Below are 25071 nucleotides of genomic sequence, written 5' to 3'. Positions count from 1 at the left end.
AGTAAGCGTTGTCTATAACGTATAAGCCATGGAATTGCAAATAACTTGTTCTTTGTGAACATTCTGTGCTTAAGGGTCTATTTTTTTTTAGCACAATACATAACCAGGCATCTACAAATAATTGGCAGACTTAGAGAAATGAAATTATTATTGCTTTTCTTCTGCCTTTCTTGATTTCCTACAATCATGGAGGTTACAGGCGTAAATAGAGCATCCCTAGAATCAGCAATATGTAAGGGGTGGGGACAAACAGAGAAATGAAAAGGGGACTTTTATCTCTTTGGAGTTAAGTTTCTTTCCTGACTCATGTCAAGTGCTTTTCATCTAGCTAAACTAGTTTGCTACACTGTGCTGACAAGGTGCAATGACATTGATACAGCTCTGTCCACAGTTGGGTGTCTATTAATTATGGAAAATATATATTGGTTTGGTTATTATACCATATTATGTCCTTAGGCTTCTTGAAAGTCTACCGTAGATGTTGAAGGATACAGTAAACAACAACCTATGGCGCAATGACTAATCCCTAATATATGAAAAGAGGCTGCAGCTGGTGTTATCCGGTGGCCTGTGCATACAATAAGTATCAAATCGCTTTGTACTAATACAACCAAGTTAAAATAAGTGTTGCACCAGAGCTATTCCAAAATATGAGTCCAAAGGGCTCTGTGCCAACTAAACCAATACAATACTACACTTGCTACCATACACAAGTAAAGTATGTACTAAAATGTTCAAAAGTTGATGAACACTGTATTAGTATCTTTATATAATTAGTCTAAATAACAGGTAAACCAATGTGTAATGAGCACCTGTGAGATGCATCTAACCGTCTCCTCAGTGATGATTGAATGGTACTGGAAGGTTTGGTGTTCGTTCTCAATTCTTACGACGTATCCACTTAGATTCAGGGTGGCTAGAGAAAGCTGGTACAGAGATCCTCTATGAAGTTATTACGATCGGAGTGTGCCCCAGGTGGCGACAACAACTCCGTGCAAATCCAAATGCATAAAAAAGTCCGGTGATGTCACCGGTCTCAGAAAAGCCGCAGTAGGCAAGATGTAGAAGGAGCCGCCTTATTTAAGTTGTTAACACTGGGGCATTGTTATTATTTTTTCCAACCTTGAAAATGTATTTACATAGTCCTTTCCCAGGATCCCCAGGGGATTTTACATTACCTGCCTGAAGTGACAATTCATGTTTACATCTAACCAATTTTCTGTATATTCAGCTATATTTGGCAGACCAATAGAAAGAATTGGAATGTCAGCGTCTGTGATTTTTCAGATGTGTGCACAAGGGAACTTCTTCTTGAGACAGGGAATAAGTTGTAATCATGTAAGTTATTGAGACACACGGAATGTAAGTAGGGATGCATACAAACTTTTTCTCATCACCAGTGAAAAACACTTCCAAATTAGGGCAATTGGGCATTATCATGGAACTACTGGCAAAGATGGACACATATTGCCTGTTCACCAGTTGGTGGATGAGGATGTGATTTCTGGTGGTCTGACTGCACCAAGCCATAGACATAAAAACAGGTCTATGAGTGCCCTTGAGTTCTCCACGTTAATGGAATGACGGTGGAGCAGGAATCCATTCATGAAGACAACAAGGGGACACTCGTAACAACCACTTCTGGTTCCTTTGCATTTGCTCAATCTCTTTACAGCTTGCAGTGTTTACTTCTGACTAATGATAAAAACTGCTAATTGTTAGTAGCATTTTATGTTTCAGTTTAATGCATACACTTTATTGCTGCTCATACAAGAAGGTGCTGAGACAGAACAGATATTAATGCAATTATTTCACCCCTCGTTTCACATAATTGAGTGTGTTTTCATTTGCTTGTCATCTCATAGTTTCTATTATTAATGCGGCGCATGTCTCTCTAATGCACATTTCTCATTAACATCCAAATCCTAATTGCATATATTACTTTCTAAACAAGTATATACAGAAAAATTAAGTCTTTTGTAAATGTGAATACATGTCTATATTTTAGGCATTAGCTAGAGTACCATTGAAGCAGCCACTCATGGTACATGACATAAAGAATAACAATAAAGTGGTATAATGGCCCATCCAAGAGAACATTTTATTTCATAGCAGTGCTAAAAAAAATTGGTGATTTAATAAACTCACTGCACAACAATTCTGGATTTTCTTGCACCAAACTATTGACTCCAGTCTTTGCACAGAATTTTTTGTCAAGCTACTCAAGCACAAATTTGTCAAGTGCTTGGTCATTTAGTATTGACAGGGCAGCCTAGCAATTTTACCAACTATTTCAATTAACCCCTATTCTGTGGACAACATAATAAGCTGATTAGTGAGGTTTTAACCTCAGGGACCCCCATTGATAACAAGAATGGAACCCGCAGAAAACCATAGAGTGGGAAGTTGAGCATATGTCCTGAGGCTCCATTCAATTGTTTGGTCAAAAATTGCCAAGCAATTCTATGTCAATTCACTATCGGCAATTTCCAAGATGATCATAGAGTTAAATGAACCAGCAGGACACATGCTCATCCTGCCGTCTCCCATTCCCTTGATTGTGATGGTCCCAGCAGTTGGACCCTCACCGTTCTGATTATTATCCCCTATCATGTGGGGATGCAGCCCCTTTAAATTGAAGGTTGCTCAGGACTGTATTCTGATATCTATAGTATGTTAAACCAATGATACAATGTCTTGCAGATTGCTACCTACTGCTGCAATGCATTTTTCATTATAACAAAGCACAAGCACTCATTATTGGAATTATTTAACCACTTAACCAAGCAGTGCACAACACTAAATGAAGATTATATTTATTTATATAATACACAGTCATCTCCCATATATCACATTTCTTCTTCGGATTTTCCATAGACCCGGTGGCTGCTAACATAGAAATGTGGTTCCTGTACCCACTGTCCAGATCCAATTATAAATGTGCCACATCTAAATCCAAGTATAATAGTTCTGGTACCAACACTAACAGAGCTATGTCTGATGTCAGAACCCTGAAGCCAGGATATGCAGATGCCAAATCCACCTCTGATGTCATGCATAATGGTGGTATGTATGATTTCAAGGTTACCAGTGTTGATGCCAGGTACAATCGTGCCATGTTTTATGCTAATTGTATCAATGCCAAGTATAATAGTTGTCATGAATACCAAAGCAAGTAATTGCCAAACCATGTTCCTGTGAGAATTTTGTTATAATACAGAATCTGCGGTTGCCTCTACTCTGCAGATTATTTAGTATATTTGGCAAGAAGATGCTTAAAACACTAAATGCTATGTTTTCTAAAACAACTCTGTTAAATACTGTACATGTGCTTTTAAGAACGTTACTATACAATACTATACTGTGCAGGCACCTGTCTAAAGAGCATTTCTTAGCTTCAAGGCCCAGGGATGAATGTAATGCCGTAACAGGATTAAAGTAGGGTTAAAAACAATTTTTGAATTTCTCTTTTTCTACTTTAAACACTGAGTTTTACTAATACTGCTTCAAAGAAAGTGCAAAGTTAAAGGGGTTGTCCACTCTAAGCAAATAATTGATATTATTTGTATAATGGAAAGTTATACAATTTTCCAAAATGCTTTCTATATCAATTCCTCATGGTTTTCTAGATCTCTGCTTGCTGTTATTCCATAGGAAGCTTCTATGTTTACTTCCAGTGGATAGAAATCTGTCCATGGTCATGGGATGGACATGCAGGTGCACGAGCTGTTAGTATCACACGGATCTGATTACTCTATGTGATATAATGAGCTGTGCACCTGCCCATAACCATGGACAGATTTCTATCCAATTTAAGTAAACACAGAAGCTTTCTATAGCAGGACAGTAAGCAGAGATCTTCAAAAACCATTAAGAATTGATACAGAAAGTTTATTGGAAAATTGTATAACTTTTAATTACATAAACAATATCAAATATTTGCTGAAAGTGGACAACCCCTTTAAGCTTCATCATCATAAACTCCATCCGATTTACAACATTTGATGCTGAATGATAAATCCATCACATCTATAAATTGTCAATTCTAAAGCCCCTTATAGACACTAGATGGTTCTCCATTGACAGATGAAATGTTGACAGCTGTTTTTCCAGACCCCCTGGCAGCGGCTTATCTCCCAAGGATAAAGGAAGTAGATAATTAGATTTTGACTTGCTCCCTTCTTATCTCCCCTGATATATTCATTTAATGTGTATGGGGGTTACATTTGACACCTCCTAGTAACATGCATACCCAATTTTTATACACATTTGATATATAATTCTTACATATATTTATTTGTATTATTTGTTTTTTATCAATTATCATTAACCTTAATCCCTAAACCTATTAATTTTAGTGGACTTGTCGTTGTCAAGGGGATAAAGAGAGAGGTCACAGAATGAGCCCTGTCCATACGGGGCGGTTGTCCACTCTACTATAAAGCTGCTATATATGCTGGTAGCTGCCATTGTGGGTGCTGGTACCGATCGTGGCAGTTAACCGGTTCTGTGGTTGAACCCGACCATGGCACCTAACAGCACTGCTGGTGGGCGACGCCATCTTTAAATTATGATTGGCGCAACCCGTGACTTCAAAAGAGGGCACTAATCGGTTGCCATGACAGCTGTGAGACTTTTTAGAGATTCCCTATTTTGTATGCTGTATTACAGTTGTATTGCAGTAAATTGTATAATTCCAATTTTACCACATTTTGAACTTTTTCCAGGTTCCCAGTACATTGCACATAATATTAAATGTTGGCAATAGAAAGTGCAATTTGTCCTGCACATAACAAAGGCCTATTCCCGCCACCGCACATAGAACTACTGCTGGTGGAACAACATGCAAAGCCAGAATCCTGACTTGTGACTTTTTAAGAAACTCGCATTGTCACTCCAGCCCCCCTGCTGCTGTATGTGCTGTGACTTTTGATGCATTTTACGCCTTTTTGAGCCTTTTAAAAAGAAAAATTCTGGACACATATAGAGAATAAGTGGATTTTGGTTGTAGTTGGGGCACTCTGTCTCTAAAAGGTTCGCCATCACTGACCTAGAATAAAATTTACACTTTATCCTTGGCATTATGGTGGGATTTGTATTTTTCTGTTTTATATATTTTTTGGTTTGTAGGTTTACAATCCTATTTTATGTACATATTCTACATATGTGGAATATATTACCCTTAGACTAGGTTGGCATACCAGTGTTTTTAATACAGACAGCCAAGTTATTCTCGGAAAGCCATGCAGCCATTTAATAATGTTATACTCCATATTGTAATATACTGAAATTCTTGTAAAAATACTTTATTACAATACAATCGCCTAGGATATGGCTCAGATTCAATCAATATATTTATGGGGAATTCTGTAATTTTCCATAATTCTTTATTAGCGGTCTGTTATTTCCCCTAGTGAGGTGGTCCTGCAGTAAAATCTCTAGATGGAATATTAGGTCTTCATCTTTTTTCGCCCACATTCTATACAGTATAAACCTAGAGGTTGACGAAATCTGCGATCAAACCTTTCTAGAGACTAGGGTTTTACAAAATAGCTTCTATACAATAATAAGCATCATGAAATGATCATGATATTGTATTGAAATATTTTACTATTACTTTTCTATGAAGTTACTATTATGATAAAAATAGTATTCTAAAACATAGAAAGTCAGTAATGAGCTGTTTGGAAGAGGTGAGCTCTGTGCCCTGTTGAAGCCTGTTTGCCCAGTGGTTACTTGCCCTCAAATGCTGTGAAATGGGACATCAAAACCAGCTGCAGCAACCATTACAAGGGGAGCTGCATAGGATAAGAAGGGTTATTTAAAATTTACTTGTACATTTTTTTTTCAATTTCCAGTAGTAATTTCCCTTGAAGCCAAAGATGCCAAAAAGTGCCCATTGCCATCCTGACTATAAGGAAAGAGGACCAAAATATGTTCTGGATTCATGAACCCAAGATAGTCCCAATGGGGGTTATTTATCATACACCGGTGCACGTGTGCTGTGTCCTACCTGGCGTAGAAATATTCCACAGGGTGCAAACTTTCAGCCTTGAAAGTTCACTAGCTGCAACTTGTGTGCAGGCGCTGGACAGGAATAGCCACCCTCACGCCACCCTTCCCGCCCTTCCACCACCCCTGGTATAAAGGTGGAAATAAACACTTTTTTTCTGGTGTATAAGCCCTGATAAATAACCCTCACTGCATTAGTTTCTTCTGCAGTGATCATTTCACTTCCGGATGGATACAAAGATGGTGGTTTTTAGAAGTGTGGGAAAAATGAAAAAATTATGATAAGGCCTCCACAGAGATCTGGTCCCATTTTAATCTACTCTATCAGAGAGAGATTTAACCGGTTAAGGACCGGGCCCTTTCCTGTTTTTTCATTTCCATTTTTCACTCCCCACCTTCAAAAATCTATAACTTTTTTCATTTTTACACGTAAAGAGCTGTGTGATGGCTTGTTCCCTGCGTAACAAATTGCACTTCATAGTGATGGAATTGAATATTCCATACCGTGTACTGGGAAGCGGTAAAAAAATTCTAAATGCAGTGAAAATGGGGAAAAAACACATTTTTGCCATTTTCTTGTGGGCTTGGATATTACGGCTTTCACTGAGCTCCCCAAATTACATGTCTACTTTATTTTTTGGGTTGGTGCGGTCAAGGGGATAACAAATTTGTATAAGTTTTATAATGTTTTCATACATTTACAAAAATTAAAACCTCTTGTACAATTTTTTTTTTTGATTTTGCCATCTTCTGGCGCTAATAACTTTTTTATAAGGAGCTGTGGGTGGTGTCATTTTTTGCGACATTTGATATTATTTTCAATGATATCATTTTTAGGACTGCACGACCTTTTGATCACTTTTTACAGTTTTTTTTTATATTTTTCAAAATGGCAAAAAAGTGCCATTTTCGACTTTGGGCGCTATTTTCCGTTATGGAGTTAAACGCATTGAAAAACCGTTAATATATTTTGATAGGGCATTTTCGGATGAGTCGATACTAGAGATGAGTGAGCACTAAAATGCTCGGGTGCTTGTTATTAACTTTTCCTGATGCTCGAGTGCTCGTCTCGAATAACGAGCCCCATTGAAGTCAATGGGAGACCCGAGCATTTTTCAAAGGGACCATGGTTAGGGAATAAAATGTGTTATTTAATTGAAAAAGAATGTCTTCTGATAAGTTGCAAACATCTGCAATCTATTCTTCACTGTTCCGCGTGTATATTATCTCCTGACAAGTTAGCAGATGTGAAGAACAGTGAAGAATAGAATAAAAACAGTGAACACAGGATCATTTAAGTGAAAAACGCAGTGAAAAACACAGTGAAGAATAGATTGCAGATGTTCGGCACATCTGCTTACTTGTCGGGAGATACGCTGTCCTGGGATCCGCTCCTCTTCTTCCACTGAAGTCTCCCCGATCTCTCTGCCCTTCCCGATGTCTCTCTGCCCTTCCCGATGTCTCTGTGCCGCTGCCCCGCTGTCTTCGTGCCTGCCGCTGCCCCGCTGTCTCCGTGCCTGCCGCTGCCCCGCTGTCTCCGTGCCCGCCGCTGCCCCGGTGTCTCTGTGCCTGCCGCTCCCCCGCTGTCTCCGTGCCTGCCACTGCCCCGCTGTCTCCGTGCCTGCCACTGCCCCAGTGTCTCCGTGCCTGCCGCTGCCCCGGTGTCTCCGTGCCTGCCCCGGTGTCTCCGTTTCTGCCCCGCTGTCTCCGTGCCCGCCGCTGCCCTGCTGTCTCCGTGCCTGCCGCTGCCCCGATGTCTCCGTGCCTGCCGCTGTCTGTGCTGCTCCCCGGTGTCTCTGTGCTGCTCCCTGGTGTCTCTGTCCTGCTCACCGTGTTCTTCAATGTGTTCTTCACATACTATTTTGTTCGCACCGTTCCGCCGTATCTTCCGACAAGTAAGCAGATGTGCCGAACATCTGTAATCTATTCTTCACTGTGTTTTTCACTGTGTTTTTCGCTTAAATGATCCTGTGTTCACTGTTTTTATTCTATTCTTCATTGTTCTTCACTGTGTTTTTTTAATTAAATGCTCGATCTCGAGCAGGGGAAATACTCGTCCGAGCAACGAGCCGTTTCGAGTACCTTAATACTCGAACGAGCATCAAGCTCGGACGAGTATACTCACTCATCTCTAGTCGATACCTAATGTGTTTATGAGTTTTACTGTTTATTTATATTTATGTCAGTTCTAGGGAAAGGGGGTGATTTGAATTTTTAGGTTTTTTTATTATAATTTTTTTTAAAATCTTTTTTAAATTTTGCTTTTTACTATTTTTCAGACTCCCTAGGGTACTTTAACCCTAGGTTGTCTGATTGATCCTATCATATACTGCCATACTACAGTATTGCAGTAAATGGGGATTTTCCTCCTCATTCATTACAATGTGCTATCAGCTTTGCCGGCAGCGATCGCTGTGATAAAACCCGCGATGTTTACTGTTTATTTATATTTATATTAGTCCTAGGGAAAGGGGGGTGATTAGAATTTTTAGTTTTTTTAATTATTTTTTAAACTTTTTTTTATTTTTACTTTCACTATTTTTCAGACTACCTTGAGGTTGTCTGATCGTTCCTATCATATACTGCCATACTACAGTATGGCAGAATATGGGGATTTTCCTCCTCAATTATTACAATGTGCTGATCGATGGATCGCCGCTCCCCGATAAAGTCACAGGGAGCGACGTTCCGCAGCAAGATGGTGGTGCCATCTTTTTGAAGCCGCCGGCAATTCAAAGAAAGCACCGATCGCGGGTTTTACCGGCAAGTCTTATATGCAATATGCAGCAAAGACTCATCCCGTGAGCCCTCTCGATGCATCGTACTGGTACGGGGCGCGTCGGTAAGGTTAAAATGTATTATTTATGACCATGTATTCCGTAACTGAAAATATCATTCAAACCACCCCTTTTTCACCCCAGTAGCCGCTGCAGTTAAATTACATATTACTAAAATCATTTTTTTTAACAAGTTAGGTTAGGATCCAGGATTATTAAGTTACTTCTCTTTCTCCCATTTGCCTTAGCAATTTGCATCTGTGGAACATGCAAGATCAAAACATTGCACTTCTTTGAATTGCTTTAATTTTATGATTTACTAAAGCCCCTGCGTCAGTTTTCTGTCGGACTTTACACCTTCTTTTAGGTGCACCCGGCTTGTACATGTATTTAAGAAGTGCCTGCGCCACATATGTGTTGCACCGACTCATTTTTGTCGCGGCTGCATTACACCCGATTCAACAAAAGTTTCTGCACTGAAAGGACCGTTCTAGTGCTAAGTTGGACCATGTGCCCCATTTATCATGCAGAGTCCAACAGAAATGTGTCACACACCCTATATTAAAGGTGCACCATAAAAAGTTTAAGGGGCACCAGATTTATGAAGAACGTGCTCCACAATTCATGAATCTGGCATCCTCTATACAATACACAGACTGAATACCAGCATACCTAAAGTGGAGTGCCATAATGTGCCAGAAATAGACTTTTTTTCCTTGTACATCATAAAATTGGCACACCAGACATGATACATTGGCCCCTTCGTGCCTACAGTTTGCAGCAGAGCTTCTAACAATATATCAGCTTCACCATCTGTTGGTTGTAAAAGCAGCAAGACCACCTACCAATTAACACCCAAAATGAGAACTATCCACAAAGGTGGCTAACAGCAGATCGTGTAATTCTAAGTGAACGCAGGCATTTAACTGTACAAAAAGCTTGAATGGCAGAAGTGCAATATCTGTAGAAGGAACACACATACAGTCATGGATCCCAAGTGATGTCATCACCAGAGATCTCCTGGTATATGTCAGATCCTGACAAGTAAATTAGCTTTATAATTGCATTCATTACAGTGATCCATCTCCTGTCTTTTGTTTAAACAGACTGACACATTGGTACACATTCTCCGTCTATTGAACAAGCTGAAATGTGTGGCAATGAAAGATATCATGAATATGGCTGCAGAAGGCTTCATCAACATCTATAAAGAGACATTTGATGCTTTTAAAGGAAACATGTTGGCATTTTTTGTTTTGACACTTTAAAAGCATACCAGTTTTTTGTAATGTGTTTTTGTTATTTTATTATTTTATTGCCACCTTTACTGAGCTAAAGTAAAAGTATTAAGTTATAAACATGGTAATATTAAGGGTGGTGGTGGTAGCCCTCCCCACAATTGTTTTTTAATAAAGTAAATGTTGCTAGTAATATATAAATACGCTCCAGTAATTCATACATACATATAAATTACATTTAGATTTTGTGTGAATTTTGTTGGGGAACTGGGATTGTACATAAGTTGAGTCACCATCTAATGTCAGTAGTCTTTTGTAAAGCTGTTATCTTCTATTGAAATCCTGCCTGTCTAAATGAGGTGACTGCTAAACAGACTACTAGATAAAAATAAGATATAGTGATTACTATTAATATTATATTAAATATAGAAAGTGAGATATAAAACAATTACAAACAAGTTAACCATCAGTTTGTCTCATGGGATGAGCTGAGGCCTGAAGTTTCCAATACAAGGCAGTTAAGGCAACCCCTAGATATACCTGTGGATATGGAAGAAATGCTGTTGATGAGAAAACCCTATTAGTAACTTGCAATGATTGCACACCTGACAGCTAAGCATGCTGGGCAATATGGTTCAGTGATGATATGGGGATACGAGTGGGATAAGAGACCCTGTGCCATGGGTGGAGATGCAGGGGATTTACAGATCTCCAATATTAGAAAATGTAAAGTAGCTTTAACCGATATCCTGAAACTCAGGAGAAGTACAGGCAGTCCCCTACTTAAGAACACTCAACTTACAGACGACCCCCAGTTACAAATGGACCTTTGGATGTTGGTAATTTACTGTACTTTATCCTTCGGCTACAATAAATAGCTATTAAAGTTATCAAACATAGCTTAAATTAAGCTTTATTGTTAATTTTGGTTTTTATGACAATGCAAGATTTTTTAAATCCAATTGTCACAGAGCCCAAAAAAATATTTGGCTGGTGTTACAATTATAAAATCTACAGTTCCGACTTATATACAAATGCAACTTAAGAACAAACCTATAGAACCTATCTTTTACGTAATCCGGGGAGTACCTGTACTAGAAAAGTAGTAGAACAATATTCAATATTTATTAAAAAATTTATAGAAAGTAAACTCCAGTAAAAGCACAAGTACCAACCCACATCATGTATACCCCATACATGAAAAGTCTCTGATAAACAGACCATTACATAAGATCACATAGTTAGTAATACAATACCTCAAGAAATAATGAACGTTTTAGTAACAAAATAAGCAAAACATACGGACCATTGATGGAAAAGTTAACTCATCCAAAAGGTGCCACACCATGGTTTGTTACACCTTTAGTTTCATTCTATTCAGCCTTGTCGAATTTCTATGATTACTATCTTTCAAAGAATGAATCCAGTTTCAACACCTGGCCTTATTCCATGACATAGACACTTTGGGGGAGATATATCACTTTCACTTTCCCACAGCTGTTTATAAAATTAAAGCTGAGCTCTGATTGGTTTCACATGGGAAAACATAACAGTTTTACCTCCAAAGCTTCTGATACTTCTCCCCCTTTGTGGTTTTGATTTGCCCAATGTAAACTGAGTTTGCTTTTTAAAACATATTTGGCAAAATCACTTTACATGAACTACTACAGACTGATTGTGCCACCAAATTGTTTGACTTTAGGCTTCTCTAAATCTTCTTATTGAAGTAATCTTCTAGTATATACCCTTGATGCCCCATATAGGGATTTAGATTTCTCTGTAGAAGACCACCGGTTGCTTTCTTTTGGGTAAGCCTAACATGTACCAGGGAACAAATCATTGATAGAGATTAGCTGGATGTGGAAATCAAGGCAATATGATCCTTAAAGGGAACCTACCACCACAAATCTACCTATAAAGGTAGATCGGGTGGTAGGTGGATCAATAGGACGTGAGGATAGCGCTTTCAAGGGATTATCCTCATGTCCCCACACTTTTTTAATAACTATTATTAGCCAGATATGTAAATTTTATTATGTGGCTACTGGGGCGTGGGGTACCCGCAGCTGAGGTTACATGGCGTGGCTACTCCACGCCCCAGTAGCCTCTTTGTTCCTCCTACCCAAACTCTTCGGCGTGGAGCTACGAGGAGAGGCGCGCCCTCGTCCGAATGAACCTGCCATCTGTGCATGCACAGAACAGCAGGCCCGCGCAGGGCGCAGACAGCAGGTTCGTCGGACGAGGGTGCGCAGCTACGAGGAGCTGCGCGCCAAAGAGTTTGGGTAGGAGGAACAAAGAGGCTACTGGGGAGTGGAGTAGCCATGTAACCTTAGCTGCGGCTACTCCACGCCCCAGTAGCCACATAACAAAATTTGCATAACTGGCTAATAAAAGTTATCAAAAAAGTGCGGCACTTTATTTGTTATTCATACAAATAAAGTGCTAGCAGAAAGAGTGTACAAACGATTGCAGCTAGTTGGCCTTACACATATTATTTCTCTATGAGAAACAATTTTCATACTTAAATACAGCTATGGGTGTGTCTTTATTATGCAGAATACAGAACAGAAATAGCTACAAGATAATGGGATCAGTGAGACGCGCTCCTCCTAGAACTTCTTCATTCATTTGTCACTCATTTTCTTCATTAGACGTCTTGTCCAGGATTTCTAACCTTACAATAAGATAAGGAGACCACCCACCCACCACTGATTGTACATTGTGCCTCCTATAATGAAAGTGGGTGTCTGTTATAAGGATAATGATAATCTCTGGCGTGACAGGGCTGCCAATGGATTTGATAGAACGACGCCCTCTATTTTTAGTTCAGTATCTGTGCAAACATTTGTGATAAAAATACTTCTTGTTCTTGATTTTCACATTTTGATCTGTTTCTTGTAATCAGATAATTTGTCTGTGATTCAGTTTTGAGGAACTTTCACATGACCCATAGAAATGGTCATATGAATATGGCCTAAGGTTAGTTGATAAATGCCACTTTTATTAAATGTTATGTTTTACCAATTTGATTTCTTACTCTTTCAATGTCTTATAAGAGTTTTTAGAATTTATCTCCAAATTATGTCTTCAGTCTTTTATGACTGGAGTGTAAAATTTGTCCTGCTTGCATGTTGCATTTCAATGGCCAAGTTTTAGTTATTTTCTTTTCTTGTCTAGAACCAGTTTGGGGCTTTAGAATGCATTCCTTTGCTTTCTAGTTCTAAAAACTATAACTTTTTTATTTTTCCATTTGCATTGTTTTTTGTGAAACAAAGTGTACTTTTTGCTGGTGCCCATTTGTAGTGGCTATAATTTATTGCTTTTTATCAACTTGTGATTTTTTTTTCATGAGCCAGTTAAAAAATTGAGATCGGAGTGCTACGGTAAGTACTCAGTGATGCCAAATATGAAAGGATCTTAGTAATTTTTTTTATCATAATAAAAGAATGTTTAAAAAAGGAAACAAATCCATTATTTTTTCATAAATTTTAATCATTCTTTACTATTTTATTTTGTCCCAGGAGGGTACTAAAAGGTGGGATACCTTTTCTCTCAACTCATACTATAGTATTGCAGTGCATTATGGGTGTCAGGAGTCATGATATAGGAACTAATAAAGGGTTAAATTTGGCAGGCTTGTCAGCTACTACGGTGATGCATTAGTACCTTCTGTTTGTGGCTTGGGGGGAAAGACCCTCAGAACATTTTAGATGCTGCAATTCATTACTTGGATTTAGGACATGCTGAAATCTTGCTTCAGTTTCATGGGCTCAGCTTCTCAGCTGGTGCCAACACTGCAATGGTATAGTAAGTCATTTGCATATAATCTTTCAACCTGGTGGTAGATGGCCTTTAAATGAAAAGTGAAAAATGAAACTACATAATATTGGCTAATTTTGATTTCTTGTAGTTTAAGGATTAATAATAATTATTAATAATTACCCCCAATTGTTAATCTATTCCTCCCACATGTAATATGAACACATACAACCAGGTTTAGCATAAAAGGGAACACGTCATAGGGATTAAGGCTCACAAATTGCTACCATACTAGGATAGAACTGTATACCAATCCAGCATAGTGACAAGAGGGTGGAAAAGTCAAGCCAGGAAGGGGCAGAGCAATTCTCCTCCGCCCCTATGACCCTTGCAGTTCATCTTAATACAGCAATACAGTTCTTTTTCTATGTAATATTTGGTCTGCCATAATATAGAAGGACATTATAGGGATCCTTTCCCCTTTGGCTTGCAAACAGGTTGGTGACAACAGGCACAATAAACCTTACTCACCCCCCACCCCACTGTACCTTCGTTGAAAAGGGAATTGCAGAAACCCCAGCTTAAATCTGCCTCCTCTAGTCATTAATATTGTTCCCTAATCGTTTTCTCCCTTTGTTCAAGTTGGCCAAGCCCACTACAACGTGGCCTGCCACTGATGGGCTGTGTGCATTTCTTAGAGGCTGAAGGGTATTTTTTGTACTTATTTATGTGTAACCTGCTGTGCTTATAACCAGATCACAGTGATCAATGGTAACAGTCTATGACAGTGATGGCGAACCTTTTCGAAACCGAGTGCCCAAACTACAGCCAAAATCCACGTATTTACTGTGAAGTGCCAACATGGAATTTTAAGTTGTAACTTATTGCTACCTGTTCTTCCACATCTTTCATTTGTATTGGCCTTTCCTCTCTGTAGAGGAAGAATAATTGGTCGAGCAGGATGACCTCCAAAGACATTGCAGTTCTTTCAACAGTTCTCAATTTTCCCACAGCCAATCTAGTGTCACTGTAAAATAGCACTGAGAGCAGCATTTCTTAAGTTGCCTGGGACTGCAAGATTTGGTGGATTTGATCCATATTCTGTCCTGGGGTGATGGCCCGAGTGCCCACAGAAATGGCTCTGAGTGCCACCTCTGGCACCCGTGCCATAGGTTCGCCACCACTGTCTATGAGGTCAGTGTTACTAGTGATCAGACAACAGGGATAAGCAGGGAAGATGCACAGCACATGCGGCTTAGCCTCCTCTGCACTAGACATGAATATGTATGTTAGAGAATGCCCAGGCATCCAGAAGTAGCAATGTGATCAGGGATCAATGACAATGAACAGATAATCTCAATTCTATGTCACGACGCAGGATAAGGCAGATGTTTGTCTGCACAGTTCCATGGATTTCGCTATGTACAACAAAAGACAATTACCTGTCGCAACTAGTCCTGGAGCCAACAAGAGGGGGGGCACTGCTGGACCTTATCCTTACCAACAGACCTGATAGGGTATCAAAACTACAGGTTGGGGGGAACCTGGGGAATAGTGATCATAATATCATTGATTTTGTATTACGCTTTACTAAGCACGTTAGTGAAGGGGCAACCAACACTCTAAACTTCAGGAGGGCAAATTTTCATCAACTAAGGGAAGACCTTAAAGGCATAGACTGGGATAATGCTCTCAAAGACAAAAGCCCCCCCCCAAAAATGGGACTTTTTCTCATATATTCTGAAAAAGTCCTGTGAGAAACACATACCTTATGGGAAAAAGCATAAAAGGAACAAGAAAAAGCCTATGTGGCTAACTAGTCTTGTAAGGAAAGCAATAAGCGAGAAAGATAAAGCGTTTAAGGTGCTAAAACGTGAAGGTAGCGATGAGGCATTACAGGATTATAGAGAGAAAAATAAATCCTGTAAAAAACAGATAAAGGCCGCAAAAATAGAGACTGAAAGAAATATTGCCAGGGAGAGCAAAAATAATCCCAAATTATTTTTCAAGTATATAAATGATAAGAAACTAAAAACAGAGAGTGTGGGTCCCCTTAGAAATAACATGGGGGTCATGGTGGAAGGAGATGAGGAAAGGGCCAATCTACTGAATGTCGCCTTCTCAACTGTCTTTACCCAGGAAAATCCCCTGGTGGAAGACACAATGAGGAATAATGTAAATTCTTTTTATAATGTCAACAGTTTAACCCAGGAAGAGGTACGGCGCCGCCTCGCAACCACTAAGATAGATAAATCACCTGGGCCAGATGGCATACACCCCCGGGTTCTGCATGAATTATGTACGGTGATAGACAGACCGTTATTTTTAATATTTGAAGATTCACTGAGGACTGGTTATGTTCCACAGGAATGGCGCATAGCAAATGTGGTACCAATATACAAAAAAGGATCAAATAGCGATCCTGGAAACTACAGACCCGTAAGTCTAACTGCTGTGGTGGGGAAAATATTTGAGGGGTTTATTAGAGATGCTATCCTGGAGTATCTCACTGTGCACAACCTTATAACCCAGCGTCAGCATGGGTTTATGAGAGATCGGTCCTGTCAGACTAATCTGATTGGTTTCTACGAGGAGGTAAGTTCAAGACTGGATCTGGGGGACGCTGTGGATGTTGTATATCTGGACTTTTCAAAGGCATTTGACACCGTGCCACATAAAAGGTTGGTATATAAAATGAGACTGCTGGGAATAGGAGAAAATCTGTGTATCTGGGTAAGTAATTGGCTTAGTGATAGAAAACAGAGGGTGGTCATTAATGGCACATTCTCAGATTGGGTTGATGTTACCAGTGGAGTGCCACAGGGGTCAGTATTGGGGCCACTTCTTTTTAATATTTTCATTAATGACCTTGTAGTGGGTTTACACAGTCAAGTTTCAATATTTGCAGATGATACTAAGCTGTGTAAAGTAATAAATACTGAGGTCGATAGTTTAGCATTACAGAGGGATTTGTGGAAGCTTGAGGGATGGGCAGAGAAATGGTTGATGAGGTTTAATGTAGATAAATGTAAAGTTATGCACTTGGGCCATGGAAACAAAAAGTATAATTATGTTCTAAACGGTCAATTACTTAGTAAAACTGAAGCTGAAAAGGACTTGGGCGTATTGGTGGATGGTAAACTTAATTTTAGTGACCAGAGCCAGGCGGCTGCTGCTAAAGCAAATAAAATAATGGGATGTATCAAGAGAGGAATAGATTCTCATGATAAAGACATAGTTCTGCCCTTATACAAATCCCTGGTCAGACCACACATGGAATATTGTGTACAGTTTTGGGCACCAGTGTATAAAAATGATATAGTAGAGCTGGAACGGGTGCAGAGGAGAGCAACCAGGATTATTAGGGGAATGGGGGGACTAGAATACACTGACAGATTACAAAATTTGGGATTATTCAGTTTAGAAAAAAGACGACTGAGGGGAGACCTCATTACAATGTACAAATACCTGACAGTACAAGGATCTCTCCAAAGATCTTTTTATACCTAGGCCTGTGACCAGGACAAGGGGGCATCCTCTACGCCTAGAGGAGAGGCGATTCTACCATCACCATAGACAAAGGTTCTTTACTGTAAGAGCAGTGAGACTATGGAACTCTCTGCCGCAGGAGGTTGTTATGGCCGACTCTATGTACATGTTCAAGAGAGGCCTGGATGACTTTCTGGAGAGAAAAAATATCACGGGTTATGGGGATAAAACATTTATTTAATTCTTGAAGGTTGGACTTGATGGACTTGCGTCTCCTTCCAGCCTTATATACTATGATACTATGATACTATGATGTAGATCAACAGTCTGTAGTCACAGGGACGAGTTCACCTTCTTGTTAATAAGATATGTAGTGAGGTCTTCCATGGGGTTGAAGAGTTATATTGAGTTTACTGTCTAATTTACAGGATGCATGTTATAGAGCTGGGTAGATTGTTATATAGTTGTATAGGAAAATAATCAGTATAACTTCTGTTTTATAAATTTAAATCCCAGTTCAATATAGGCTTAGGAGTCCAGTGGGCGGTCCAACTCAGTGATTGACAGCTATGTATACCCACTGATACAGGGAAGGCTGTCAGTCATTGAAACAAACTGGTTGCTGGACTCCTAAGCATAAAACTATGGATTTTAACAAATCAAGTTTAGTAGATAATGAATCTTGGCATGTGATATATCTTTATGGTATTTTAAATCTGATTCCAAACTAAGTATATACTCAAATTGAACAGCATTTTACAAGTGATAGTTTTGCTTTAATTTATACATTTTTTGTTTCTTCCATTTTCAACTAGGGGGGAGAACACTGCATATAGGCTGTGCTTCTACAGCTAGCACAGAACTCTCTATTAGCTTTGGGAATCGGCAAGCAGTGAGACCCCGTAGTGGCCATTGCAGGTAAAATAGGATTTCCATTACACATTTCCATTATTTCCAGTTGTGTGGAAGACTTTGTATGGAACTTTTATATGTGTGATGCAATGATGCCATGATATAATAATTACCATGAGGGGTTTCCATTATAAAATAACTAACCATTTCCTAATAGGTTTCTTTGACAGGCTACAGTGCTTTGGTTTACTGAGTGTAGCCAAGCAACCAAAAAATCATGATGTAAATTTTATAACCTGTAAATTAAATTATAAAAAAATTCACATGTCACAGTGACCAAAAGAAAAAACATTTTATCTCATAAATGCAGTTTTTACTTTGCAACATCAACACTGAAAATAAAATGTTTGCCCTAAAAAATCTAAAAGTTAATCAAGAACTACAGATTTATATTGTACAAAAGTATATGTGATTTTGTTTTTAAACTATGCATATGTAGATGAAAAAGGAAAACAACAGAAACAGTCAAAAATGTATATACAGTGAACAAAACAGGGTATATAGGGTAAGAACCCTAATAACTGCAGATATAATGGGGCTTATTTACTAAGGGTCCGCAGGCGCACTTTTGTCGGACTTCCAAACATTTTCGGGTTTCGCGCGGCTGCGACAGGTATTTAACAGGGGATTGTGTCACACGCGATCGGATTTTGGTGCAGCAGCACTGACTTTCATGTCACAGAAATTGGGGGCGTGCTATCGGATTATCCAACGGATCCGGACTTAGCCCGGGATTTAACTTTCAAATTGTGTCGCAAGATCAAGCACTTACATGCAGCAGGAAGAAGATGGTGAACTCTGGCAGACCTGAGCGGGGCAGCGACACATGCGGGATATCGGCCTTAGTGAATCGTGGCATGATCGTCGGACAAAGCACTTTCTGTGAACTCCTCCGGACGGGCAAGTAAATATGCCCCTTTATATACAAATAAAGAAGAAAGTGAAAAACAGACAAAACAAACTCTGTAACTCGGGGCATATAAGAGAAAACAAAGATGAGAGACAAGAAAGAGAAGGGGGGAGGCATTAATTTCATACTATCCTTTATAGATAGGGGATGAATACCTGCTAGGAGGCATAGTGCTGTGACCAATAGCAGTCCCTCGGTTTCCAGATCACGTTAAAATGATCTGTATGATTGTTCAAGTATTGAAGTAAGTGCATGTAAATCAATATATAAATATATGGTAGAATACAGTTAATTTGTCATAAAAGCCACACTGTGAAGGACACACTACATACAGAAACGGTAAATAATTTTCATGTACCTCCAATATGGTGCTTTTCAAAAATTTAGTTGGTCCTTCAAAAAACTGCCCCTTATACCAAAAAGACAACAAATAAATTAAAAAGTTACGGACTGGCTTTTTTCATGGCAATATGATAAAATGAAAAACAAAAATGATCTAAACAGGCTGGTTCTGAAAAGGTTAACCAGCCAAGTGGTAGTGTAATCATCACATAACCAATAAAGCTTCCTACTGAACGACAGCAAGCAGAGATGATGAAAATTGATTTGATTGTGATCTAGAAAGCTCTGTGTGGCGCTGCAGAATTTGTTGGTGCTATATAAATAAAGGAGTTATTATTAAACTGAAGACTTGACACGGAAAATATATATAAAAATGCATAAAAAATGATTTCTTGAAGTGGAACTCCCCTTTAAATAGTGATGTATTTTTCCATCACTTTATTGTGAAGCTGTAGAGTCTTGAAATGACTTTTTCTTGTGCATATTAACTACTCTGTCGCGCTTATTTCCATATTAACGTGAGATAATTAAATCTGTCTCCGAACTGATGTAGCTGGTGGGATCTCTCTGCGTCAATGCTGCATCCTTCAGCCTTCTGTCACGGAGAGGAGAAAACAATGCTGCTTGAGGATTCTGTCACTGGGACTGGGATAATTAGAACGTGACATTAGCAATGGATGTCATTTATGCTGCAACATGGTAAGCGTCTTTTTATGATTCAAAACTATTGTCTTATGTTTTTCATATTCATTGATGGGGACTGTTGAGTAATGTATGCTGTAACAATTCTTTTTACGTAGGATTGAAGTCTTAAAGGGATTGTGTCTCCAGAACATGGCCCATTTCCTTTTCACAATCTATTTCAATATCCTGCAATTTTTACTTTGACCACTAGTGCGATAATAGTCTGACCCTTGCTTATTGTGTAGGGATTTCTTTACAGCAGTCACCTCATTTACATGTTATACAAGACAAGATTGCAATGAAAGTTAAAGACCTCTTTAACAAGAAATACCATAATTGCATCCACTTTTGACATTAGATGAAGTCACATCTTATTTACTCTCTTCCTTGCACAAAACATTCCCAAATAGACATCAATGGGGGTCATTTATTAAGGGCCCAAATTGCTATTTTTTGTCGGGTTTCCCGAATATCACCGATTTGCGCCGTTTTTCCCTGAATTGCCCTGGGATTTTGAGGCACGCAATCGGATTGTGGCGCATCGGCGCCGGCATGCATGCGACAGAAATTGGGGGGCGTAGCTGTCGGAAAACCCGATGGATTCGGAAAAACCGTGGAATTTTTTTAAAAAAATGTGCCGCTTGACACACGCTTACCTGCACCCAAGATAGGACGGTGAACTTCAACGGACAAGACAAGATGGCAAAACAAATAATTGGACATTGGCTGAATGTGTAGTGAGTCTTGTATTGGCCTTGGCTGCATTAGACTCATTGGCCCCACTATATCATGCCTTTTATGATAGTTTTCTGGCATACATGGCATGAAAAGTTGCAATTTAAAGCTCACACCACAGAAATTGCAACTTTTTGCCCTTTTTTTGCGCTCTGTGCAACATTTAAAAAATTGGGGCAAAAAAAATACTGGCACAGATTGTAGCTGAAATATACAAAAGGTCAGACCTCTTAGTAATTACGGTATTTCGAATACCAATTACACCGATGCACAAAGCGCCGGTCTTAATCCATCGACCTTACTGCATGTGTAGCTTCCCTCGATCAGGTCCGCCAAAGTTCACCATCTTCCTCCCGGTGTATGTAGGTGCATGGCTTGTGGCACAAACTGAATTGTTAAATCCCGTGTATAGTCCGAATCTGACGGGTCGTCCGACGGATGTGTGTCGTGTGTAAGCCGGGCCAAAACAAAGTAAGGCCTCATGCACACAAACCCATGTGCATGAGGGCTGCATCCATCCACAAACAATAGGCCGTGTTCCGTTGTCTGCATCCAGTTTGACCTGGGCAAGCGCCACTCATCCCGCCCCTTCTCAAATTATATTTTTGTTTTAATACCTTTTAAAAAAAAAGGTAATTTAAAATAATAAATGTCATCATATTCTAACACCCCTATCTTTTTATTTTGATCTATTTTTTTCTGGGATGAGCTGATGTTTTCATCAATACAATCTTGGGACCTGTATTACCTTTGATCACTTTTTACTAAAATTTGTGGGGAAAAGCTGAAAACATTTTGTTGCCTTTATTTATTAAAAAATGTTTAGGCCTATCTTTAAACCCTTGGGGGTCTGACCCTATGTAGAATATAATGCCAATATAGTCATCTGTATTATACCCTGCCTTGGAGTGTTGAAGGCTGTCATAGAAACAGATAGGGAAGCCCTGTTCTCCTAATAGATTGGGGTTACAAATACCAAACACTTACACCATTCCACATGAGAGATTGGAAACGGCTTGAATGATAATTCTGGCTGGTGTTTTTATTCAGATAAAACACAGCCATGTCCCAATAGTATCTAGCTTTATATAACACCTCTTCCTAACTTGAGATTGATGACTTGTTTCTTTTGTCTGTTGTTCTGTGTAGCTATCAGATCCTGTCCATGTTCCTTTGTTCCGTCTTGTCATGTCTGTTCAGTTCCTTTTGCCTTGACTTGTCTTTCTCATGCAGACGTGTCAAGTTTGTCCCCCTAGCCTGCCTCCTCATGTCTCAGTTACCAGTAATGACCCTGTCAACCTGGTTTTCTCGAGTAGGGTACAAGATATCACATATTGCAAAGACTTCAACTTGGAAAGCAACTTGGAGCTAAAAAAAATGCCTTAAAGGGGTATTCCCACGAAGTTGTTGCTGTGCTGAAGTGCCCGCCGAAATGCACTCAAGTTCACCGGCCTATTCCTAGTGAAGTTAAGTGCAAGTCTTGCGACACTTTTTTTTTTTTAAATGCAGCGGTTTTTCCGAATCCGTCGGGTTTTTGTTCGGCCACGCCCCCGATTTCCATCACGTGCATGCCAGCGCCGATGCGCCACAATCTGATCACGTGCGCCAAAATCCCGGAGCAATTCAGGGGAAATCGCCGAAAATCAGAAATATTCAGGTAACATGTCGGGAAAATGCTAATCGGGCCCTTAGTAAATGACCCCCATTCTCTAATTCGCTGTTGTTAACAAAAATACAGCATTTCACAGATACAAGTCCAACCTGTCTCTATTAGTCCTGGTGTACACAATTTCAGTTTCCCCTAGACACAACCCTGTAACTTGACTAGGGTGGGTGACCGCTATCTTGGATTCCTTTGCGACAGCCTGGAGCTGAGATTTCAGTCTCTCTGCTCTGAGCCTGTAGCCACGTCCCGCTGCAGTCTAGCACGTAGTTTACAGACACTCACTGACTTCCTGCCAGCAAACAGCACATTGTGAGGAAAGGAGGAAGGGGGTGGTAGGCACATATCAGGGAGAACAGAGATGTAGCAGTGCTGGCAGTGTGTAATAGGCATGTCGGCTCATCATCTCTGATCTGCCTCATCTCTTTCTATGTGTCAGTGCCTTAGTACATTTTCATCAGAAGCCAGATGCAAATGTATATCCAACCACATTGTTACCCCACAAAACTAGATGGATCATAATGTGTCTGCTTAGAGAGTCCTCGTCCACACCCTGGAGTTTTGTACTAACCACCCCAGGGAGTGATAGGAGCTAAAACAGCAATAAAACTGAGTAAAATTGTAAAGCATGGGTTTAAAACAATCTTTATCATCATTGGGGGGTTGAGATTTGAGAATTTTCTTTCGTGGGAAAACCCCTTTAAAGGAATATAACCATGACCAGAAACTAGGGCATGTAACTATTGTATGATAGGCAACCATTTATTGATCGGTGGAGAATGGCCACTGCAACCCCCTCAGAATGATGGAACTACAGTTCTAGTTGTAGAGTGTTTTAACTCCTTCACTTTTATTTTCTAATAGATGTGCTATTTTTGTCTGAATTTGATATCTTGTTCTCACATCAATCATTTATTGAGTTCACATTAAAGGGATATTTTAGAAATAAGTTGGCCCTGATTACAATGATAGTGGATAGGGGAAAACAGAAAATGACCGGAATGTCTGTCATGATATACAGAGGGCTGCAGGCCCTAAACTCACCCATAACGGCTGACATCTACCTAATTAGCCTAGTGGTTATGGAATTCTGGTCAACAATTCTGGCACAGAACCAAATTTCAAGAGATACACATTCCAGCAAATAGCAATAGCAGCAGGAAAGATAGATGGACAGTAAGTGTCAGAAAACTGAATTAACCAACAATCAGTAATCAGAACTGGGCAGATATATAAAGAACGTTGATGAGTTGTTGGTTACCATTTAGGGTAGGATAGGCAAGTATGTAGGGAGAGCTTGCATTACGGCTTACCATTTGTGTCTGTTCTTTACTTTTCATCTTATTGTCTGTTCCAAAACAAAAGCATTACACTACACTTGTAGTGTATATGGAAATGGATAAAGGTTTGGGAAAAGACTCTGCTTTGGAGTGTTCAAATCTTCTCTACAGCGAAGTGCTATGTACTCCCCTTGCCTTTGGGATCATTCCATTAACATAAATATAAATTTATATTATGACAGATAGAGCCCTTTTCACATATGCACTTTTGAAAAGGAGTATTTCTGTGATGAATAAATTCCACATATTGTAACAGTACATATCAGCTCTACAAGATTAAATACAGAAAATGATAAGGAATATTAGTTGTTATTTTACAGAATAAACAAAGAAACTTGTTCTCGTATGATCTGGAAGGAAATGGAAAAGGGAACAAATGACTCAATTCTGTTCATTGTCAGATATAGTTTATTCACTTATAAAAAGTAATACTGAGTGATGTACAAAGTTATGAAGAAGCAAAAACCTTGAGTAACATTATTCTGTACTACACACAATGAGGATAATAGAACCATATACAACACTTTATAAAGCATTGCATTCTGTGAAGCCTAAATTTTATCATTCTAACTCTTTACATTGATGTAACCAAAATCCAGGTCTACTTCTTGAGGAATTTTATTTAAAAAAAAAGTATTATTGAACAAAAACCTCACTGGCTCTGTGGTCAAAAGCTGGATTGTACATACAGAGGACATGGAAAATATTCAGAACCCTTTACATTTTTCACAGTTTCATTACAACCAGTTGGTAAGATCAAAAAAGATGTTTTTTTTGTTCATTATGTGCACTCTGCACCCCATCTTGACAGAAAAAAACAGAAATGCAGATGTTTTTGCTAATTTATTAATAAAGCAAAACTGAAATATCACAAGGCCATAAGTATTCAGCCCCTTTGCTCAGTATTGAGTAGAAACAGCTTTGGAGCTAGTACAGCCATGAGTCTTCTTGGGAATGATGCAACAAGTTTTTCACACCCGGATTTGGGGGTCCTCTGACTCTTCCTTGCAGATCCTACCCAGTTCCCTCAGGTTGGATGGAGAAAGTTGGTGGAAGCCATTTTCAAGTCTCTCTAGAGATGCTCAATTGGGTTTAGGTCAGGGTTCTGGCTGGGCCAGTCAGTAATGGTCAAAGAGTTGTTCTGAAGCCACTGTTTTACTTTAGCTGTGTGCCTAGGGTCATTGTCCTTTGGACCAGTCTGAGGTCCAGA

At 39.4% G+C, this 25071-nt stretch overlaps 1 long non-coding RNA gene across 1 annotated transcript in view; it reads left to right on the top strand.

Moving 5' to 3' along the window:
- LOC140120466 (uncharacterized) overlaps positions 1–25071 on the top strand; it is a 93465-nt gene that overhangs the window by 37667 nt on the left and 30727 nt on the right. Inside the window, exons 2-3 of the long non-coding RNA XR_011853811.1 lie at positions 18091–18193; positions 19993–20138. This is a non-coding gene — a long non-coding RNA (uncharacterized lncRNA). The remainder of the gene's footprint in view (positions 1–18090; positions 18194–19992; positions 20139–25071) is intronic.

The sequence above is a fragment of the Engystomops pustulosus genome, chromosome 3 (assembly GCF_040894005.1).
Source record: "Engystomops pustulosus chromosome 3, aEngPut4.maternal, whole genome shotgun sequence".
NCBI classification, from domain to species: Eukaryota; Metazoa; Chordata; class Amphibia; order Anura; family Leptodactylidae; genus Engystomops; species Engystomops pustulosus.
The sequence above is the reverse complement of the archived record's forward strand: the minus strand, read 5'-3'. Positions and strand labels throughout refer to the sequence as shown.